General features: G+C 42.4%; 1 protein-coding gene across 5 annotated transcripts in view; it reads left to right on the top strand.

Annotated features, from left to right (window-relative positions):
- The window catches only part of PAG1 (phosphoprotein membrane anchor with glycosphingolipid microdomains 1), a 115,301-nt gene that overhangs the window by 56,135 nt on the left and 34,411 nt on the right, over nt 1-24,755 (top strand). For 3 of the 5 annotated variants that reach the window (XM_069959944.1, XM_069959943.1, XM_069959942.1), the window contains exon 3: nt 6,054-6,158. The gene's annotated coding sequence lies outside the window, so the exon portion shown is untranslated. Of the gene's footprint in view, nt 1-6,053; nt 6,159-20,503; nt 20,668-24,755 lie in introns of those variants that run through there. The other 2 variants (XM_069959947.1, XM_069959941.1) reach the window with 1 other exon arrangement.

Below are 24,755 nucleotides of genomic sequence, written 5' to 3' on the forward strand. Positions count from 1 at the left end.
TTACGAGTCTGGTGATATGACTAGGAAAAATGGTAATGCGATATGCTCAGGAATCAGGGCTCTTGTTCTTTATAGTCAATTAGATCTGCATGGGTCCTACTGATCGCCCGAATGGGGGCCCTGCTTGACAGCCACTTCATTCAAAGTCCCCCTAGCTGTGATCTTCTATCTATGAGGACTGAAGTCCCCTGTTATGGCACTTAGTGGGGGGTCCCGGATGTCAGACTGCAACTGTATCTGTACTGTGGAAAAACAAATCTATAAACCTTCTTTAGTACATACATTATTATATGGCTGAAAGGGTAAAGTTCTCTTGAATAGAGTGCTAAAGGCATATGAAATCTAATAGGTCAGGGAAAGGGAACCTTTGGCCCTCCAACTGTTGAAAAACTACAATTAAAGCTTCGGCTGCCCAGGCGTGATGGGAATTGTAGTTTTGCAACAGCTGGAGGGACGAAGGTTCCCCATCCTTGTTATAGGCCATCAACTTTCCACTGGGAAACTATATGCAACATAGTCCTTCTCTTGCTACCCCTCTGCTTCCACTTATGGGAGGTAGTGTCCATGCAAATCCATGTTCAACCCCTTAAAAAGCCTTAAAACACAGCTAGGAGTAATCATCCATCTTTAAAAGTAAGAGTCATCCATCTGTGGAGAGATATTTCTGGGGTTCTTGCCTGTCGTCCGTATGAGGCATGGGGTGCTGGTTGGCTAAGCTCTATATAATGCCATATTAAGGTTGTGATTGTTCACAGTTTACTAACCTAGCGACAGAGTTGGTCTAATAAGGTCACATCTATGTACCCTGGAATAGTGTTATTTCAACAGTTCTTCTATTTTCCAGCAATAGAGCAGGTTGCTATGGAAATGTAAAGTGTTTACCGCCCGACCAATTACGGAGAAAATAGCTTGGGAAGGTTAATTACGCCGCATCAGAAGAATCCTAAGCAAAGTAAAATGGAGAAATTCTGCAAAGAGCCCAAAGTATAAAAGTTCAAATCATAAGAAATAACTAAATGACTCCAAAATCTGTTAAACAGGGTTGTCACTAATGGAGTTTGGGGCCCAGTATTGTGTCCGAGCCTGTGCCTTTGGTGGAAAACGCCTCATCCTTGGCTGAGCGTTCATTTAGAGCGAGGAACAGGAGATGTGAGGCCAAAATGGTCGTTTTCAATCCTCACAGACTGTTTGGAAAATTAAAGGTGGAATCTGATTGGTTGCTAGGGGCAACGGAGTCAGTTTCACTGTACACCATGTTTGATAAATCTCCCCCTATGTGTGATTATCTTATCTTAGCAGCAGTCAGCGATCCCAAAAGTTTCCCATCCTCCTCATACACAGGAACGTTTGGCGCAGCCAAGCGGGAGGGGTAAGCTGCAACCAGAAAGCTCTGGCTGTGGCTTATCTTTCCCAGAATAAAGGGTTTAGGCACTAATTTCCCATCTTCCCCCACCCCCTTACAACACTGACATCATGTTGGTGGGCGCTCAGGAGAGCCTCCTACACCTTATACCAACGTCCAAACCTGACCACAAGCGGCGGGTACAGTCAACTTAAAGCGAATGTACAGTTGCTTAATGTATTGCACATGAATAGAACGTCGCCGGTGCGGTTTAAAAAAAAAGGACAGATTCTTGCGCGCGGCATCGGTCTATTACCAAGGTGTTGCCTGAAGCACTGGAGGTGGGCCAGCTCTCCCTCAGTGGGAGGAAACCCCCTCCTCTCTGTAACGCAGCTCCATTAGAATCCTCCCTCTGGGGGCCGGGCGGGCCAGCCCGACTCCAGTGCTTCAGCCTGGGTCGGTGATCAGTAATACACCAGTGCCATACGTAGGAACTGGGCCATGGTTCAAAAAAAGGAAAGCGGCACCGGCTTCCCTGATGGTACATTCACTTTAAGTATAAGGTGTATGGGGACCTTTAGGGTGTTGCTTACAGCAGTCCATTGGATTCATAGAGCCATTTATTTTAATGAAATCATCACTGCTATAGATGAATGCTCCAAATTTTGTCTTCACCAGATTTTGTAGTTATTTTAGATAATATAAACCAACCAGGCCCTGAATATAGTGTGTGCAGTAAGCCGGCGCTGAGCTCAGCATAATAAATGAGGCTCCTAATGAACGTCTCTCGTACATTGATCACAGCGAGGCTCCAAAGTCCTGACTATACCGCACCATCAGTACTGTGTGTATATATGGTGGACCTTTTTTTTATTACCGGTGACACCGAGTATACATTTTAGACTAGATTAGATTTTTATTTCTATATATCGATGTGAATAAACCACGGCAGGTTCTAGAACATTTTATGTAACTACATTTTCCCTAAAATACATCTTGAATTATTAATGCTGCCCATAAAAGACATTTGGTTAATGTACGGTATATTGAATCGTTACTTAGTGTAACTTTGCACAGATTTTACCGTAATAAAATAACTTTTCTGCCTTTTTTGTCTTTAATTTATTTTTATCATTTTTATTATTTATTAGGAATATATTTTTTCTTGTAGATATTTTTAGTGACTCTGCCCATCCTATGAACGTAACTTACATGCAGTAATAGGTTTGGTGGCATGTATCCATTTACATCGCTAACACTTATATAGACAGAAAGAGGAGGATATTGGGTGCTGGATATCTATGTGAGGGATTTTTGGTTGGATCTGGGGCTGGAGATTAGATGTGCGGAAGGGGATTAGTGTTCAGATCTCTTTCCATTAGATCCCTATATAAGTGTCCTGATGAGGTACTAGTGGACAGATGGTGAAAGCTTCAATGAATGAGGAGTTCTAATAATTCTGTTCTTTGGAACACATACCATATAATCAGACTTTTGACTTTTTGGTGCATTACATATTTATCTGGATGCTAGAAAACTTTATATCTCGGGCCCCTTTGGCCTGTAAGCCCTATTTGTTATTCAACAGTACTAGGAATGACCATATGACACACCTTAAAGGGGTAATCCAGTATTAGAAAACATGGCTGCTTTATTCAAGAACCAGCACCACTCCTGTCCTCAGTTTAGAGGTGGGTTTGCAGCTCAGTTCTATAGAAGGGAATGCAGCTGAATTGCAATACCACATACAAACTAAGGAGAGGGGTGGTGCTGTTTTTGGCTAGAAAATAGTTCTGCTTTTTCTAGTGCTGGATAACAGCTTTAAATTCTAATAGGAGAAAGGGCATTTTGGGGACCCCACTGCACCCACTGCTTGTTCAGCTGTAAACTTTTTAGAGAGGGGCGGACGTTTGCCTGCCATCTCTTAATACAGCCTGCAACCGCTTTCTCTAGGTGTATGGCAGTGTAGACATCTAGTACCCAAAGATATAACATAATACAGGTGGTGGTAGTAGTAGTAGCCAAGCCTGGACTACAAACTATAAGATTGGGCCCACTCCAGTGTAATGCAAGAGTTCAGCAATAACCTGGGTTACAGAAAGTGGTGGGCAGCAGAGGTCAGTCACAGTAGTTAAATTCAAGATAAGGTAGTTATTCAAGGCTAGTTACAGAGTTCTATATGAAGAACTGTATTCCAGACAGGAGTACACACACTGAGGGGGGCAGGTTAGGGGCTCCTGGTTGTTAGTGAATAAAGTTCTAAGAGTCTTGGAACTCCATACTTTATTCCAGGAATGGGGAACCTTTGGCCCTCCAGCTGTTGCAATACTCCCAGTTTCCATCAAGTGCTCTATCCACAGGTACCAGACCGGGGCTGAAGCACTGGGGGCAGGCCAGCCCGCCCCCAGTCGGAGGATCCCCCCGTCCCTCTATGACGCGGCTCCATTGATTCTAAAGGAGTTGTGTCATAGAGGGGTGGGGGTTTCCTCCCACTGGGGGCGGGCCGGACCGCCTCCAGTGCTTCAGCGCCGTACATTTTTTTCAAATTTTCCACAAGACATCAGAGAGAAAGTAACATAATAAACAGTATGTAAAATACGGCCTTGACTCTTAACATTCCTAGATGCTAATAGTGCAGTTAAATCCAGGGTTTTGTACTTTTGTATAATGTAATTGTCCAGATCCTACATTTGGCCTGGTTTCTGATTATTCCTATGTCTAGCACTATGGATTCTTTGCCTGGTACTTATAGTGCTACTTATGTTTTGTTTAAAAAAAAAAACTACCTGTCAGTTTCCTGTTTGTTAGCCCAAAAAAATAAGATAAAATTGGTTAACACATTCCAAATACAAGTCCAGCTTATGACTGCAACACAATACCAACTATCAGATAAAGTGTAAAAACAGAACGCCAACCATCAACTGAAGTGTAAATGGTTTCTCAGGGGTCGCAGACCCCATCCAGTAATGTGATGGGTTTTAGATGCTGCTTTCGAGAATGTGCAGTAATGATAAAGTTTGATGGAGGAAGATGGGCTAAGTTCGGAGAAATATATATATATATATATATATATATATATATATATATATATATATATATAGTATTTTTCTGCATATAAGACTACTTTTTAACCCAGGAAAATCTTCACAAAAGTCAGGGGTCGTCTTATACGCCAGGTGTCATCTTATAGAGCGGGTTCTGAAAAACTTCAGAGCTGGACTAGAAAATCTGCGGTTGCCACATATGGTGGGTGTGTGGGGGGGGGGGAGGAGCTGAAAAATGTCTACATTCCTGCATACGGCGACTGTATGAAGGGCAGAGCAAGCTGCAGGTGTCCAGGGTATGGGGAAAAAGAATACGGTAGAGTGGCGCAGTGCCCAAAACAACTCACCTGTTTAACCCCTCTAGCTCCGCCCCTTGTATCCTATCGGTATTACTGTACCTCCTACTCTGCCTTTCAGATCTCACTGCTGTCTGATGTTAATTTTTATTTGTGCATTAGAATAGGGGTAGTCTTATATGGCGCGTATATCCCAAACTCTCTACTGTAACTGGAAAATAATCCAAATTCACTCTTAAACAAAAGCAAATTTTCCTATAAGAAATCACTGAAATGACGACAATTGGTTCCACACCCCAAATAATGATTTTATATTCTGAATAACATGTAAAACAAATGGAACAAAGAATGAGAAACAGCTGGGTATGTGATATTAGTTACTGTACAGCATAGCAATCAGCATTTAGAGTATAATGTACAGTAACTGCATAAACCTGAAAAAACAGCCACTATTTGTAGATACAGGATGGTGCTGCAGATCCCCATAATGCAGTAGCGTAGTACAACAGGCTAGAATAGAGAAGCAGGCCTGCTGTCAGAGGTCTATGTGGTCACATGACAGCAATGGGGAAGGGGGGGGTGTTCGACCAATCAGGACTGACAGAGACTGCAGGGAGTATGAAGGAATGAGCAGGACAGATGTGGGCACATACATGCAGCACTCTCTGTTTGGGGAGAAAGGGGTTACAGCTATGGAGAGATTACCTCCACAGTCCTGTCTCCTGATGTAAGCCCCAGCCTGAAGGGGATCTACTCTGATTTGGAAGGTGGGGGAGACTTCCTGGGTCAGAGTAGAGTGCTGTAGACCCCGCTATGCAGACCATGCCCCTCCCTCACTCGCGCTTCCACCCAGTACAGGGAGCTCTTAAACCAAAACAATGCTCTTAAACCAAGTCACAATTTTGAAAAACTGTGAGGTCTTAAACCAAAACGCTATTAAACCAAGTTACTCTTAAACCAAGGTACCACTGTATATATATATCATGACATTGTAGCTCAGGCCTCATCCTTGCTGTACACCTCCGAAATGATTTTCAACGCCTACTGCAAGCAAGGCCTGACCCAATCTCCATTACCTGAACCCAGTGTCTACTCACAGCCGTCCTTAAAGAATAGAGCCTTTTATATAACATCATAGGGCAGGCCATCTAACAATATGCCCATAGATGTGAGATTAAATGTTTGACAAACACACATAGTAAGGATGTTCCAATGTCCATATAATTTTCAGTTTAATAATTCTTAATCTTTGTTGTTACATGTGGACAGAGCCCCGCTCCCTGTTCAATAATAAACTTCATCCTGTGACTGTGTTGTAGTTGGTTGGAGACGTTATAACTATCGAAATCTTGTTGGTTGTTTTTTCTTCAGATCTGCAGAAGGTTTCCAATAAACATGATGGTACCAGGTTCTCAGTCGGAGATGCAAGGCGAAAATGTGACCTGCTGAGACTGAAATGATATTGGACACTGCCAGGTAATTCTACCATGTACAGTATAGAAACCTGTAGGCTTTTGTGAAATAAAAAAAATGATATAATATAGAATTAACTCATTGGTCTTTGATGGTCAAAAAGGCATAGTCAGTAGAGATGAGCGAACTGCGCGGACTTCTGGTCCGAAAGCAGTTCGCTCTCGTCATGCCTGTGGTCCCGGCCGCATAGTTGCGCTCACAGGAATATGCGGCCAGGATATTCCAGGGAATCGCTGTTGAATTCCCTGGAATACCCTGGCTGCATATTCGCGGGTTTGCAACTATGCGGACGGGATCAAAGGCATGATGAGAGAGCGCTGATGCCGTCGGACCAAAAGTCCGATGGTCCGCTCATCTCTAATAGTCAGCTCTGCGGTCAGAATTCTGATGGATTCCCTCAGGCAATGCACCACAGTTAGTTTGGGTCAGACAAAAACAAGTGTAAATCACAACCAGAACGGTTACCTTTACATGTCTGGTTGCACTTATGATGGTGTAGTTCACACTCTAATCATACACTATAGGAGAGATTAATCAAACATGGTGTAAAGTAAAAATGGCTCAGTTGCCCCTAGCAACCAATCAGATTCCACCTTTCATTCCTCACAGACTCTTTGGAAAATGAAAGGTGGAATCTGATTGGTTGCTAGGGGCAACTGAGCCAGTTTCACTTTACACCATGTTTGATACATCTCGCCCTATGGGTGTAGGTATCTGAATTACCAGATTACCTCATTTATTTGCAGATTTTACTGACTAATGAGATAAAGACTCTTCTCCACAACACCTATCTCCCCTGCCCAACATGTTTCACTACAAAACTAGCTTCATCAGGGAGTTAGAACTCAATCTGACTGGCCATTGATGTATATGCAGCATAGAAGACACAAGTGTATAAAATAGAACCTGTTTAGACCAATGATGGATATTGGGTACTTTCAGTGGTCTGGTTACACCCTTGTGTGTGTGTGTGTGTGTGTGTGTATATATATGTATGTGTGTGTGTGTGTGTGTATATATATATATATATATATATATATATATATATATATATATATATATATTATTTTTTTTTTTTTTTTATATATATATATATATATATATATATATATATATATATATATATATATATGTATATAATATATATACACTGTATTGGTGCCAGACCTTTACTACAAAGTATACTGTAGTATAGTATTGACTTTGTACAGGGATGTTGTAGAGTTTAGAGAATTGGAAGAGTAGTATTTTTTGCTTGTAGGTCATCATTGAGGACACATACACTCTCACTGATGAGGAGCCCCCATAGGTAAGAAAAACAGGAAGAGTAAACCGGGAGAATGTAAATGTCTTGAAATTGATAGACCACTGAGGTGTGAAGTAAATGACTTTGTTAATAAGTCGGTTGGGTTGTGAAGCACTTGCATTAGTAGATGGCTGAATAGTGAGCGCAGTTCTGTTTTAGCTGGAAGGCGCCCACATTTATACACATTCAGGAATCTGGGTCAGAGTGTTTAGTAGAGTAAGCTGCACACTGTACATTATCCACAGTCACCTCCAGCTAAAAGCTCTCGCCATGGTAATTTCCGACTTCACTCAAAACATGGGAATTTCATGGGACTTATTTTTGCATTATTATTTACTAAAAACACTCTCTGCTTCATCATTGTCGGGGAAGGTAGGGGTCATAGTGCGATCTCAGAGGTTTCATATACTTTCATTGACTTTGGCTTTGTTTGCTTTTGCAATGGAGACCCAATTCAGAGCCACTATCACTGTGCCCAACAGCCCCATTATATATTAGTCGGGTTCACACTTGACCACTGCTTTCACTCTGTAGGCGGCCCAGTACAGTGTATGGCTGTCATTGGATATCCCATAGCAAGTGAATGGAACAAAGGACGGGAAAGTCTGCTGCTGTTCCCTTTACCCAAGTACAAGGACCTACATTCCCATGACATGTGGGTGTGATAACTATAACATTACATGGAACGATTATCGGCCGTTACGCACAATGTTGGCTGATCGTTGCAGTTGTTTTTCTTTCAACATGTTGAAAGTCAAATGACTCATAGCAATGATCTGCTGCCGTTGCTCCGTGGAATAGGAGTGGCGGGCGGCAGTAGACCACTGCTATATGCTATATGGGCTGGCAATCAAGCGATCACCTGGGCAGCCCCCCCCACACACACACCTCTCCCCCCAATCCCCCCCCCCAAGCTCTCACCCGCGAGTAACGAGGAGCAAACAAGCGCTGACAGCACTGGTTTGCTCCTCACAGTCGCCCTGTGTAATGGAAGCTTTAGGCTAGGGCTACACTGCAGTGGCCCAACAAAACAAAGAACAGTGCCCCTCTTGTCTGTAGCTTTTGCCTGGTACTGCAGCTCAGCTCTATTCAAGTCAATCTCTTTTCTTGTGCTGTCTGTAAAGCTATACTAGCACTAAATGAATATGGAACAGATCTGCAGTCATAAATAACAAATTAGTATTGAAATCTCTCCCTCCCATTCTGGTTTTATTGAAATTCTTTGATAATTTACATCATTGACCCTCATACTATGAATATTGACAGGTGGAAATATTAACAGTCCCAGTTTTCCCATTTCCCACTGTTGCTGAAATGCTTTCTCCAGCATGTATGTAAATGTATTCCAGTCCTTGGGTAACAACTGTCAGACCAGATAATAAATGTGATTTACCACATTACATCCCTATGCAGTTAGGTTGCTGGAACAAATACGCAGGATTCTATGGCAGATGATAGCGTTTTGCACTAAATATTGTGTTCCACACTTTAGTTTCCTAGAATTCTGGAAGAAGAGTATATTGCCTCTGTTATCACCTGCTGCTCCATGATTAGTGATGAGTAAACTTGCTGACCCCTAACGCTCGGAATTTAACTCCCAAAAGCTTGAGAAGTTTGATACAGCAGTAGGGCTGCCAGGAAAATATGGATACAGCCTGTGGCTGTATCCATGTTTTCCAGGACTCATAGATGTTTCTTCATTTCAGTCTGAAAAGTATATTGCTAGTTTTGGTTGAAGTTAGGGCGGGGTGATATGGCCAAAAAAGTTTATTTTGATTTCTTTCAAAAAAATTTTGATTATTTTTTTTGTAATTATGTTGGGTGTAGTAGTATTGGGAGTAGTAGTATCAGGTGTGGGGGTAGTAATAGCAATAGCAGTGGGAGAAGTATTGGGAGTAGTAGTATCAGGAATGTGGGTAGTAGTAGCAATAGTAGTGGGAGCAGTATTGGGAGTAGTAGTATTAGGATTACTGGCAGTAGTTGCAATAGTATTGGGAGCAGTATTGGGGGTAGTAGTAGCAAAAGTATTGGGAGCAGTATTGGGGGTAGTGGTATCAGGAATGCAGGTAGTAGTAGCAACAGTAGTGGGGGCAGCATTGAGGTAGTAGTAGCAATAGTAGTGGAATCAGTATTGGGGGTAGTAGTATGAGGAATGCAGGTAGTAGCAGCAATAAAAGTGGGAGCAGTATTAAGAGAATGTTTGTTGTTGTTAAATAATCCTTTAACTGCTGGCAAACATTAAACAGTCAGCCATTTTGGAGTCACAGAGCTATGTTTTCCGTCACACTTTATATACACATATATGCACAATCTTCTCTGCTCTGCCACTTCCTCTTCTCCATTCAGTCTCGTGTATATATGTTATCTTATGTTTCCCAGCCATGCATCTATATCCCTGTTCTGGTTACTGTTACAGTCATGATAGGCCTCTTCATTATGTGCCAGCCACTATGCTCAGTAATACTTAGCTGCTATACATTGTCTTCTGGGTTGGCTCATAATCCCTAGTCATGTTTTAAAGCTCCTTTATGGGTCAGACATTGACTGAGACATTACTAGGTAGCTACCTCCAGAAGTTGGCATTAGAGAGACATTATTTGACTAAACCGGAGCTAATTTGCATAACCCCTTTCCCAGGGACCATTGCCTGACCTTTAAATCTTCCCAGGCAGGCTGGCAGTCTTCACAATCGAAATAGTATAGCTTTTATTTTTGTCTAGCGTTTTCAGTTTTAATGCCTCTTAGTTCTGCTACATTTGGACGCTGTTTTGATTAGTGTGACACCATGCTACGAAAAGTCTCTGGTAGTCAATATTCTGAGGCGATCAGAGGCTTACGCTGGCCATATACATTATATAATTCCCCCTGACCCTCCCAGGTACATGCCCATGTGCTATAAATGAGGCGTAAACTGCTGTCAGGCACCTCTGGGATCACAAGCCAACATCCCAGACCCCTTTTTTCCTTAAAGGGGAACTGATAGCCCCCTATAGTACCGGGACGTGGAGGAGGAAAATATACCTTCTACCTCAGTGTCCCCAGCGTTATAAGGGGCTATCAGCAGGTTAGATTAATCAAAATCGCTCTATTTCACAGAACGATTATCTGCCAAATTAGGCTGATTCAGGCAGATATCACTCTGTGTATTAAAGACAATGATCAGCTGAGGAGCTGATCATCTGCTGAATCTTGTCTCTTAAACATTTTTAAAAATCATACATTATACGTATACTTACCTGCCCATGTTCCCCCAGTGTCCTTCTGCCTTTTTTGTGTGATTCCCCACTCACTGAAGCCACCTCTGGCACTTCCAATCCAGTCTCTGAAGTGACAGGCCACTTAGCCAATCACAGCTGTCTACAGGTAAGTATACCACATCAGGCCGTGTATTACTGCCCTTATACCCTGTACATCTCCTTCCTGCTGGATTCACTCCTGGCTTTGGCTCAAACTGCATCTAAAACTACAGTTTCAAGAACTGTGAGCATTACCCCGGTTATACCTATCCGGAGACTCTCATCATTTTCTTTGCTTCATGAGGTGGAGCCTGAAGATTGCATTTACTGAAAAATTATATAAAGTGACTTCGGTAACTTCATCACTTCCCTCTTCCCAGAAGTCGGACATCCACGGGAAGATTTCATACATTTTAGTCATCTATTTGTTTATATACTCAGAATGATTTGCCTTGCCTTGTACATTTCATCATGAATTGACTTCGGCCCATTCTTCCTAGTAAGCTGAATGCTGGCTATTGCCACCTCTGATCTATGACATGTAAGGAGATAGCTGAAATGACTGTGACCTTATGATGGTGGCGTACACCTTTTGGCATCAGCCACTTGTTTGGTGAGCAGGCTTCATCTGCTGGATTCCAGTGGGTGCCACCAGCAGAGCAGCTAATGGCAATGCTGGCAGCCTGTCCCAGTCCTTGCAGCTGTTCACACATACAGCCTGGAGACTTCTCCGAGGTGTCTATGGGGTAATTACATTGTTTTCTATCTGCCATAATGGCACAGTTATCACTATAGGAAGCGGAAGGGATTATGTAAAAGCGCTGCTTTTCAATCTTTTAACCTCAGAGCTGTAATCTCATTGGCCGGTAATTGTAATATAATTGTTATGTTTGGGTTGTATCGTCGTATGGTGTGTATGCCGCGGTGGGTGCTGGCAGCACTTTATTAGATGTGTATTAATGTGCAGTATGGCCCTTTCAAGCTCATTGTTCATTTATGAGATGATGATTATTTATTAATGATGATTATTATGCATTCTCAGTTAATGCCGGAAGCTCCCGGCTCCAAGTTTTTCCTTAATAATTCCTGTTTGAGTTAAAAAGAAATTAAAAAAAAAAACCTTACTGTTTAAAGGAACAGAAGACTTGGAATGAATAGTACAAGAGAAAATCCTTTGTGTACTGTTTGTCATTCTGCTGGATTATTACCATGTTACTGAAGCAAACAGTCTTGGAGAAATCCTGCAGAGAGCATGGGTTAAAGGGGTTATCTGGGCTTAAAATGCATTGCTACTTTCTTCTAGTAACTGTACCCTCCTTTGTTGGGGTGTGGGTTTTGTAGCTCGGTTCGGTGAAGTAAAGCTGAATTGTTATCCCGTACACAACCTTTATTGCAAGGTGTCTTGCACAAGGCACAAAACATGTATATAAACCTTATAATAAAAAAAAAAATTAGACTTATTCACAAGTGCAGTAAAATTGTCCGTGGTCGCAATTTTAGGGCCCATTAAATCCTATGTGTGCATTCACACCATCTATGCTGCAAAAAAATAGGACAGGTCTTAGTGCGGATGGCAGCACGGATGCCTCCCCCCGCTCCTGTCACCGACTCCCATCTCCTCCGCTCCTGTCACCCGCTCCTGTCTCTCACCACTCCTACCTGCCCCGCTTCCGTCACCAGCTCCCATCTCCCCCGCTCCCGTCACCGCTCCTGTCTCTCCCCGCTCCCCACCCACGGACAACACCAGGGCCTCCAACAGACTAAGTGTTTTTCACAATCGGATAAAATCACTCTGCATGAAAGACACTGGAAATGTGAATGAGGCCTTAGCAAAGAGTGGAGGAGGGGTCATGTGATCCTGGGAATTTTAAGGAAACCTGTTATCGCTTTCATGCTGCCGAACCTGCAGTCATTGGGAGTGGTCCCAACAGATTTTTAAGGTCCCTTCGGCCTTGATTGACAGGTCTCTCCCTGTTTGGAGGTCTATCGGTTAAGGCTAACCGGGCAGGGAGAAACCACTGGGAAACTCTCTAAAGACTTAAGGTTCAGGCAGCATGAAAGTGATGACAGGTTTCCTTACTCCCCCTCCCATAGGTGTTGGGTCATCTTTTCCCTCCATCTCTCCATTTCTAGTATGCCATCAGACGGTTCACACACAAGATCATTGTTACACCAAGACACACTGTCACTTCCCCCTACATGAACATTAATGCTCCTACACATGGGAGGTGGATGCAGCTCCATGTGACATAAAGAACAAGCCTTGATAATCCCCATTTCACTTCGGTAATATTTTGGATGTCCACATACACCATAGATAGTTGGGAGTTCTAGTTCTTGTATATAGTGATGCATATACTATGCAGATGTATACAAACATATACTGACACGTTTAGATTTAGCCGCTATTTATTTCTTTTACTAGCCATGAAGGCTAGACCCCCCTTTTTTCTGCCCCCTATGGAGCTTGCAGGTACGGCGGTATAGACTGGTATATAGACAACCGCTCACTGTATGTCTGAGAAATGGGCAGAATGTGATGGGAACACAAAATAATAATTTAATATATTGCCCCTTAGGAGTTATAGTTATTAAGGGACTAGAAATAAGCAATGGACAGTGACATTTCAGATATCTAGGTCACCATAAAGTACTGTATGCAGGTCCGGGGGGGGGGGGGGGGGGGGCAGCATCCGTGCTGCTACTTCCAAAAATCCTCTAGTTTCTTGACAGGAGATCTATTAAGATCAGTCTAGAGATTGGTTATTTCATTAAACTCTTCTCCACCTAAAGCTAATATTTACCCCGGGGAGAGATGCAGCGATGGCCTCTAATGATTCCTTCACGTACCTAGAAACTAATCTCGCTCAGGTAAACATAATAAAACCTGACAGTCACAGCCGGAGCATGTGGCGTTCGCTTCTCCATACCGTTCCTGGAGTGATTGCTTAAGGCCCCGCAATAAAGATGGCAGAAGGACACTTTCAGCAGGACAAAGCACCATGTCACAAGGGGTCACCAATTCATCGGTTGGTTCTGGGAAGATGATGGAGAGTTTATCTTGTTCCTTTATTGCTGTAGATCATCTCTGGGATAAGACAGAATGAGTGTGTCCATATACCGCTATCTAATGTGCAGCAATTGTGAGAAGGAGCCACATGGGACAGCTAGTAGGATCCATGCCACCATGACTTGCTGTGGTTCTGAAGGATAAAGGCGGTCCAGTGCAATACAGGAGGGGTTTTTCCAATGATGTGATATGTGAGTCCATAGTGGGAATCACCAGTACCTCCCCAGCTCTTAGGCATATACTAATATCTTGTAATTTCACATCCCGTGTGGATGCAGATAGCCTGTTCATCTCTGGAGTTGTTGAACCACCGCAGATTATTACACCGCACATTGTTTAACTATCAGTCCTTGTGGCTTTATCTTATCTGCAAGGAGTTATTTTATTAGTTTTGTATATAACCTGTGTCTGTTCTGCTTTCTGCTCACAATGTATCTTCATCCACGGATCAGCTTTGAATTTTATCTCCTGGCTACAAATAAACATCTGCTTTTCAACTAAAATCACCGTATAAAGCAGTCGGAAATCATATTTTATAGGAGCACAAGCTTTGACATGGAAAAAATACACACTTTTACGTAAAATAACATATTACCTTAAAGGGTATTCCCTTATGTGCTGTATGTCGTCTTGCCATCATTCATCAGCTCCCTATGGAGAATTTAAGACTTGTTCCTGTATCATTCTGACAGATTGTCTTTTTGCTATATTTTTATATTTTACATTCACGCTTTTAGATGTTCTTAGATGTTCTGTATGTTACTTTATTGTTAGTCTGCACCATACATTGTTTGAGAAAACATTTATAAATAAAGAATATATGAAATACGCCTCAAGGCAAGTAAGACCCTTCCTTCTGCTCTTGGGCAACTTCTTTTAGGGTCCACTCTTTCCTACGTGCAAGGTCTTGGCTCTCGATGACCTCGGTGAGGGAGTTCAAAGATTTGAGCCCAACAACTACACCACTTCCTACTCTCTCTCGCTGCCCTTTCTGCCAGGACCCTCACAGACTTTGAGACCTTCTGTACAGACTTAAACCCTCTAAGACACCCCCTCTCTCTAATATATGCCATGTTGGGCTTCCCTCCAAATCGACCTTATCTACCCTTCTCACAGCCTTTTGATCCTTAATCCCTCTTCCTCTGTCTTTGGACGCTTTCAGAAGGGAGGATATAAATTTTCGAGGTCCCACATTTTCTCATCTTTCTCTCCTCTTTTGTGGTAAGAGTGCAGTGGGGATGGTGTCCTTCTTTATACAGATTTGAATTTTTCCGAAGCTTCCCTTCTTCTGGGGAGAGATGTGGAGAATATCTTCTTCCTTCATGGATTACACCCTACATCTCCAACCTTTTTTCTATTGTATCTCTCGGACATCCTCATAAAGACTTATAAGACTTATCAGTGTTCAGTAGTGTGTCATCTGGTCAACGCCGTTAGATCATGTTTTCCAGCCCTGTGGAAGCATCCAGAGTCTCCTACTGTACTCTGTGGTTGCAAAAAGTGAAAGATGTGTACCATATAAAGGACCTGACCGCTCGATTCCATGGGTGCCTTTAACTGCTTCCTCCAAACCTGGTTTTATTGGGTCCAATACAAGGAGTCATGAGTATAAAGCACGCATCTCCAATGAACAGAATTGCCTCCCTCTACGGCCTAGCCCTCTTTGTTTTTTGTTTTCTCTGGTTGATTCATGTTTCATTGCGTTGAGGATGAAACCTTTTGGCCTCCATGTTTGGCCTCTTGGTTTTAAAATTGAAAATAAACTTGAATTTGGAAAAAATGGATTCGCAACAATGTAAAAACATACAAGTGGGCCATTCTTGGTTGTTTGCATAACTTCTGGGCAACAGCATACAAAAGCCTACTGGGATCGGAGGGCTCTCTGATCCTGACCGTTGTTGGGAAATGTCAGATTTAATAAACCAATGACACCTGCTGCGGTTGGTGCCGACCGTATCGAGATAATTTGCTATGTTTCAGAGTTTCTTAGAACGTCCTCCTAAACAAAGATTATGGGATGGGAATAAGTGATGTTGTGTCGGGGAATGAGGCTGTAATGCCTTTGTGTATCTGTGTTGGGAGGAAGCTTTTGATGTATTCAGTTATGCCATTTGGTTTTCAGATGTACCAAGTTGTCAGACAGCTGGGAACTGCATCTGAATGAGATGATGTTTGCCAGCACTACAAGCTTTGTTCACATGAGTCGGCTATGCCAGAGAATACACAACAAAAACCATCAACTCTTTCCCTGCCGGAGACCCGTGACCGATGCTGGCCGGCATACTGATAGTTGCAGTAACATGACCAGTAGCAATTACATATTTATGTCTAGCACTTCACGTAACTATTTTGCAAGATGTACAATTTTTATGGTGCCAGCAAATTTAGGAGAACTTTGCGATCAGATTTGTGAGCTTCGGGCAATTGGAGCATCAAGTGCACCATTTTCCTTAGAGAGTGTCTCCTTGTTAGGGGAAATGGTTCGCTCTTCAGTGGATACGCTTCAGCATTGCTTGGATTTGCTAATGTACTGAACAGATATTGCGCTGATGATATACTGTAACTAATATAGTATTTTCTAGTATTGCATTGTAATATGAATATTTGTGGTGGAAACTAAAGTGAGAGAACATACTGGGGCGGAGGATTGTGCTGTAGTGGGGTTAAAAGATGTTACTTCTAAAGTGAGGGAGGAAACACGTTTCCTGTAGTGAACTGTGCGAGCTGAGTTTTATTTATATCTTCTATATTAAACGAATCTGCAGACTAAACCCCCCTCCCCCCAATAAATATCATAGCTGTTAGTACTAAACCATATGTACGAACACTGGTTCCTACATAAAAAGTTAGTCTATGATGAGGCAATGGCCTTTGGGATCCCGAGGAGGAAGACATAGCAGAGGTGCAGTCAGTATCAGACTGGGGTATCTGTGGCCCACCAGAGGAAATGATCCTGGGGACCCACCAATGAGAAACAATATGTCAGTCAGTGTGCAGGTTATAAAGCTGGGGGTCCACCGGAGCATCCTCCGGTCCTCTGGTGGGCCAGCCCGACATTGGGTGCAGTGTTGTTTCTAGCCACCCGACTCTGCTGGCTACTGTAACCAACTCTGTTCACTTGACTAAAGGGAAACTATCAATAGGTTCATATGCATAGGTAGGAGGGGATGTACGAACAGGCAGGCAGGCGCAGAGGAAAGACCCAAGGGCACCAAATTTACATATAGGCTTTGGACCTACCGTATGATGACATTTTAACCCCCGAAAAATCATCTAAGAAGTCGGCGGTCTTCGTATACGCCAGGTAGGGTAGCCGCATACGGTGGGGGAGCTAAAAAAAATGGCTGAATCCCCACCGTATGCGGCGACCACTATAAAAAAAAACTGTTAACTCACCTGTGACCTGTTCCCAGCAGCCGCACGTCTCCCGTCCCATTTCCGGCACAGTCAGTGTGACACTGCCTTTGCCAGAGGTCCCCGAAGCTCTACTGGGCAGCCGAGCGTCTCATTGGAGAAGCTCGGAGACGTTCGGCTGCCAGGAGAGCTTCGGGAGAAGGGCTCCATAAGTCCCTGAAGCATCTGTCATTCTCCCGAAGCTCTCTCAGCAGCCGAGCTTCTCTGATGAGACGCTCGTTTGCCCAGGAGAGCTTTGGGGAGCTCCGGCGCAGACAGTGTACATCACACGTGACGAGAGATGTGTGGCTGCCAGGAACGGATCACAGCTGAGTTTTGGAGCGGGAGGATCCAGCGGGAGGACCGCCTGGAAAACTGGGATACAGCCATAGCCATAGGCTGTATCCCAGTTTTCCAGGCGTTACTCCCGCTGTATCCACCCACTGCACGGAGCGGGCAGACAGCGGGAATCTGATGCCGAGCGTTCGGTTCAGTTTCAGAAAATGTTTCATTCATGTAGATATGTTATATGTACCCCTCATATTATATATATATATATATATATATATATATATATATATATATATATATATATATATATACACACACACACAGTGGTACCTCGGTTCTCGAACTCAATTGGTTCCGGAAGGCAGTTTGAGAACCAAGCAGTTTGAAAACCGAGCAGTGTCTTCCCATAGGAAATAATGTAAATGTGATTAATTGGTTCCAGCAGCCACCAATAGTTACCTACAATACTCATTTATTACACTGATAAATGCTCAGTATAATCACTACAGTACAATACAGAACAGCACTATACTGTACAGGACATTATACATAAGAAATGTTCATCAGAACCAGCAATTATAGTACAGTAGTCACCAACTCCTCACCCATCCTTTACTGTATAGCGCCCCCCCCCCCATCCAAGCACTGTAATGTATGGGAGATCGTGGTGCACTGTCTGTACTACTACTGCACTGTATATGCACTCCAGCAGTCTTATACAGTACTGTACTGTATGTGAAGCCTCACCACTGCTTAACTCGCCAGGTACAACCCACCATCCACGCTCGCAAAAACGTTCAAAAAAACGTTTGAAAACCGAGCAAAGTTCGAATTCCAAACACTACTTCTGGGTAAATTTTCGTTCGAATACCAAGCAGTTCGAGTTCCAAAGCGTTCGAAAACCGAGGTATTACTGTATGTATGTATGTATGTATATATATATATATATATATATATATATATATATATATATATTTATACACACATACATAGTAAAGTATAAGTAGTAGATATATGATATATATACACTACCATTCAAAAGTTTGGGGTCACATTGAAATGTCCTTATTTTTTAAGGAAAAGCACTGTACTTTTCAATGAAGATAACTTTAAACTAGTCCCAACTTTAAACAAATACACTCTATACATTGCTAATGTGGTAAATGACTATTCTAACTGCAAATGTCTGGGTTTTGGTGCAATATCTACATAGGTGTATAGAGGCCCATTTCCAGCAACTATCACTCCAGTGTTCTAATGGTACAATGTGTTTGCTCATTGGCTCAGAAGGCTAATTGATGATTAGAAAACTCTTGTGCAATCATGTTCACACATCTGAACACAGTCTAGCTCGTTACAGAAGCTACAAAACTGACCTTCCTTTGAGCAGATTGTGTTTCTGGAGCATCACATTTGTGGGGTCAATTAAACGCTCAAAATGGCCAGAAAAAGAGAACTTTCATCTGAAACTCGACAGTCTATTCTTGTTCTTAGAAATGAAGGCTATTCCATGCGAGAAATTGCTAAGAAATTGAAGATTTCCTACAACGGTGTGTACTACTCCCTTCAGAGGACAGCACAAACAGGCTCTAACCAGAGTAGAAAAAGAAGTGGGAGGTCGCGTTGCACAACTAAGCAAGAAGATAAGCACATTAGAGTCTCTAGTTTGAGAAACAGACGCCTCACAGGTCCCCAACTGGCATCTTCATTAAATAGTACCCGCAAAGCACCAGTGTCAACATCTACAGTGAAGAGGCGGCTGTGGGATTTTGGGCTTCAGGGCAGAGTGGCAAAGAAAAAGCCATATCTGAGACTGACCAATAAAAGAAAAAGATTAAGATGGGCAAAAGAACACAGACATTGGACAGAGGAAGACTGGAAAAAAGTGCTGTGGACGGATGAATCCAAGTTTGAGGTGTTTGGATCACAAAGAAGAACGTTTGTGAGACGCAGAACAAATGAAAAGATGCTGGAAGAATGCCTGACGCCATCTGTTAAGCATGGTGGAGGTAATGTGATGGTGTGGGGTGGCTTTGGTGCTGGTAATGTGGGAGATTTGTACAGGGTAAAAGGGATTCTGAATAAGGAAGGCTATCACTCAATTTTGCACTGCCATGCCATACCCAGTGGGCAGCGCTTGATTGGAGCCAATTTCATCCTACAACAGGACAATAACCCTAAACACACCTCCAAATTGTGCAAGAACTATTTACAGCAGAAGCAGCAGCTGGTATTCTATCATAGGTAATGGAGTGGCCAGCGCAGTCACCAGATCTGAACCCCATTGAGCTGTTGTGGGAGCAGCTGGACCATATGGTACGCCAGAAGTGCCCATCCAACCAATCCAACTTGTGGGAGCTGCTTCTAGAAGCGTGGGGTGCAATTTCTCCAGCTTACCTCAACAGATTAATAGCTAGAATGCCAAAGGTGTGCAATGCTGGAATTGCTGCAAAAGGAGGATTCTTTGACGAAAGCAAAGTTTTCATGGAAAACACAAAATTGTTTGTGCGACCATATATATATATATTATATAAATATATATATATATATATATATATTATATAAATATATATATATATATGTATATATATATATATATATATATTTATATAATATATATATATATATATATATATATATATATATATTTTAAATGTGTATATATTCTAATTTTTGATTAATTACTATTTTATTATTTTTTTTCATTCATTCTTTTTATATTAGTATCAAGGTCTAATTTTAATTTTTTTAAGTTTTATTTTCTTTTCCTAAAATAATCCAGACTGACAGTGTAGATATAATAGTAATATTTCTTCTGTTGCCCTGGATGTCTGGTCACCACTATTCCTCATAGATCCAGCCTCCTATGTGTTCTGCACTGATCAGTCCCCTCTGATCCTCTGCGGCATCATTGGAGGCTCCAGCATTAACCCTTGGCAGGCCGGCAGTGAGCGAGTTAACATCTCCACCACAGAGGGGCAGTGTCATTGTGGTAATATACTGTGTTCTGACAGAGGAGGCATTGTTGCCGGAGAAGGAGCTGGCAGCCTAATAAGGAAGTGCTGTGTGCTCTGCATGCAGATTCCCTCTGTGACCCAGCGCTCTGCAAGCCTTAAATTCCAATGTGATGGTGGATTAGCTGGCTGGCTTTGTCAGGAGCCCGCTCTGCCCTGCTCTCCTCTCTTCTACTAGCCAGGGAGAAGTTGCAGCATGCTGGTAAGTGTGCGGCTCTGCTCGCCTTGTGTGTACCATGGTGCACAGGATTGCTGACAGTATAGATGGGGCGCTCACTACTCCCAATGCACCCGCTCAGTGTATCTACACCATAGTGCATGTGCCTGTTAACCCTTAGCTGTCTTAAGCGGGTACGTACAAGTGCAAATAGTCTGTATATACAGTTTTTATTGCGTCTAGTTTGTATAGGCTATAGAACGTCTTCTTACTGTAGGATTTCCAGTGTGTTGGTTGTGGGACATATAGCTAGTATGTATCACACAGAGTCCAACATCTCATAGATTGTATCAACATGGTATCTCAGATCACGACTCTTTTCACATAGGCTATGAGCATGTGAAACGCTTCTGCAAGAAAAAAACAATTTGTAGGTTTTAAGTTATTTTTAGTAAAACTTGTCAATGCGCCAGGTTCCTGTAGTGGAATTTGGCTCTGATGTTATTTACGTATTGGATAATTCTGTAGAGCAAAAAATAGATTTCTTTGCTTCTAGGATGTTACTGTATTAACTGTATATAGAATCCTTATCGTAACAAACAGCAGTGTATAGAGATCACCTGTCCTCAGCTAGTGCCATATAGATCATGCTGGACCAGGTAAGTGTTCGCTCCCATATATCTTCATTACCTGATATCATCTCCATTATTATTATTTGGTCTCAGTCATGCATTGGTGTGCAGAAAAGGAAGAATGATCATACACATGGGCATGTTACGTACAGTCTGTAACTTATATGAAGCAATAGCAAGTGTGTGGAGGTATTCTCAATGAGAAGCATTGCTTCTTACTAAGGTGCTGTATAGGGCGGCACATGCAGTGCTCATATCTCCGTACTACTGTGTGCATAATACTACTCCAAACATTGCACACCTATATAGAGACTATGATCATGTGTCCTGTCCATGGATCAGATGGGAATGGATATAAGATGTGTATATATAACCACAATACTGAGAATGACCGTGTATTTGAAACCAAATTTGCACTTGTATGTCCCATACATGTTGTCAGCAAGAAAAAAAAAAAAAAAATAAAAAAAATATATATATATATATATATATATATATATATATATATATATATATATATATATATATATGTGTATACTGTGTATGTGTGTCTGCATATACTGTACGTGCGTATATATGTGAGTGTACATATATATAGACGTGTGTGTGTGTATAAATATGATCAAATTGGATGTACACAAAAATAAACCCCATTGTGGGTAAGCATTGCACCACTGGTGACCCGTGTGACCCGGCCTGGAGATGTACTTAAATGTCTGATATTGTAGAGAGTCCCGAAGGGTTTGTGATCAGACACCTTTGCTCTCATCTCTATACTCTCAGATCTCAGTGTTTTCTTGCGAGTCAAGTTTATAATTGACCAAACAGATGGGTCATTGCTGGCAGCAGTCAGAGCGGATTCACTATGTAGACGTACTACCTTTAGTTTTGGGGCGTATTGGTTCTTGTATTGTATTATTGGGTAATATAGATTGATACATGGAGCAGTGATAACTGGATATGTCATGTAAAGTAGTCCTCATTGGAGCAGCCATTGTCCTGGACAACCTGTTACTTGTCCCACTATAGACCATTATACTCAGCTTCTCTCTCTTTAGTGGGAACAGTAGATCACATTCAACTGTCACCAAGTAGAGATGAGACGGCCATAAGCTTCCCATAGACATAGGGGTACAACAGTCCGCTCCACCAGATGGACGCTTCTTCATCAGTCAGAACAAGGACTTGTTTCAGCATTTTCTTGGCTGTCACTGGTTATATATTACATCTGTAGCGAGCGGAGAAGAAATAAATCCTATGTGCAACAATACATAGGAGCGGCATTTGCTGATTTGAACTTGTACAATTGGGTTTTGATATCAATATCTGTGGCTTAGAATCCCTTTCTGTTGTATCTTTAGATTGGAATTGGATATAATTTATCCTTGTGCTTTCCGTACAGTCAGGGCCGGTGTATCAGTGTGCGGTCCTCCCCCCATGTAAGTGTGATCGATAATTTTACCAATTAATCACATCTGTTGACCTTGTAAATAGAGGTCCTCCAGCTTGTCCCGGGTCTTCAGGCCTCGTTCATATAGCCATAGGAGGTATTTTTCTGCAGACCATTGGCAGATACATGTGAGCTGCTGACAATCTGATGCTTGTGATGGACACAATGTACACATAAAGGTTCAGCCTGTCAAAGCCAAGGCTCCACTTGTTTGTTCTTTGCCGTCCATGGTTGCACTTCAGCTCACGTGTCACCTTCTGTTCTTACTTCACACCAGCCGTCAGCTGCCTTGTGCTATATGCCAAATGCTTCAGATGGTTCACTGCTACCAAATGCCTCTCCAGTAGTGAAAAGAATTGTGTGTGAAGCATTACATAGTGTGTGTGTGTGTGTGTGTGTGTATGTGTATGTATATGTATATATATATATATATATATATATATATACACAGAGAGAGAGAGTTGTGTAAAATGCTAGAAGACAATGCAGTGTGTGACCACAGGCTGAGCTCAATGTGCTCTTGTTGTATTTTAGTTGTATAAAAAGACACTTCCTTAACCCTGTATTATAGGGTAGGGGAAGCGGATGACAAATATAGCACATTGAATTACAGGGTCATGTTTTATGCCATTGTGGGGTGAGAAATTAGAATTGTACATTAAATCTATCTATCTATCTCCTATCTATCTATCTATCTATCTATCTATCTATCTATCTATCTATCTATCTCTCTCATATCTATCTATATATCTATCTATCTATCTATCTCATATCTATCTATCTATCTATATCCATCCTGTTATATATTCCTTATAAAGTTTGAGTAGCAAACATGTAAAACCGTTCTGTTCTTGGCTCAGCTCATAGATGCGTTGTAGCTGTCACACGTGGTATATGTAGGTTTTGCATTTACCCGTATGAAGTAAAGTTTACAGGAGGGATTATTTGCATTCAGAACAGATGCAGCAAAACTCACTTGGTGGGGGGGGGCAACATGGACCAAAAGGGACATGCATGTAGCTAGTAAACTAAACCTACATCCAGCAACATCTCATAGACAAAGACACCGATCCAGGAGGAGTCTCGAGAGAGAAGCGAGGGTCTAAGAGCAACAGGAAGCCAGCTTTGTGGGATATGAGCCATTTCTAAAACATTTCACTATTACTTGAGGTCAGTACAAGATGTGAAGAGTTTGTTGCTGAACAAGAATTGTAGGTTTGATGAGAAGCGTAATTTACATCTACTAAGATACATGTTACTTATTGATCGATTGTTTAAAAGGGAAAGCAGTACTTTGGGCTCGGTTAAAGGGAATCTGTAATGTGTCATTCACATTCGAAACTGCAGACACTGTTAGGTCACTGTTAGGACAAGGAGACACGCCATACATTTCATATATCCAGCTGTGCTTCCAGAATGTGGAAACTGCTCTTTTTCCTTGCTATAAAGAGTCAAAGAGGCTTTTCCAAGCTCCTGAATAGCTGCAAGCTCTCCCCCCTTCCTGCTTGATTGACACCTGGAGGCCCAGCAGGGTCAGGTATGGAAGGTGGAGGGAGGAGGCGTTACAGCTTGCTGCACTTCAGGACCTCTGGAAAGCCTCTCCGACTCATCATACTCAAAAATAAATAAATTTTTTCTAAGTTGTGGAAACACAGAAAGAGATATGTGCACCATTTGTCTCTCTGACCTAACAGCTATCTAACAGTGCCAGCAGTTTAGAACATGAATTACAGATGACAGATTCCCTTTAAAAGGAACCTGTCACACGGCTGCCAGGGCAGAGCCCGCCTGACTTACCGGAGGAGTCCAGGATACTTACCCCTTGCTGGAAGTCCTGCTCCTGAACCCAGTTCAGGCGCGGAGAAATCGCCGCCCGAAGCTGTGCGTGCGTTTTATGCAAATCACTAAAGATGAGTCTGACGTCCATAGAAAATGAGTACAGCAGTCATTTTCTATGGACGTTGGACTTTCTCCCGATTAGCATAACGTGCACAGCTTCAGGCGGCAATTTCTCCGTGCCTGGACCAGGTCCAGAAGCGAGACTTGCAGCA

Source organism: Dendropsophus ebraccatus, chromosome 2 (assembly GCF_027789765.1).
Source record: "Dendropsophus ebraccatus isolate aDenEbr1 chromosome 2, aDenEbr1.pat, whole genome shotgun sequence".
NCBI lineage: Eukaryota > Metazoa > Chordata > Amphibia > Anura > Hylidae > Dendropsophus > Dendropsophus ebraccatus.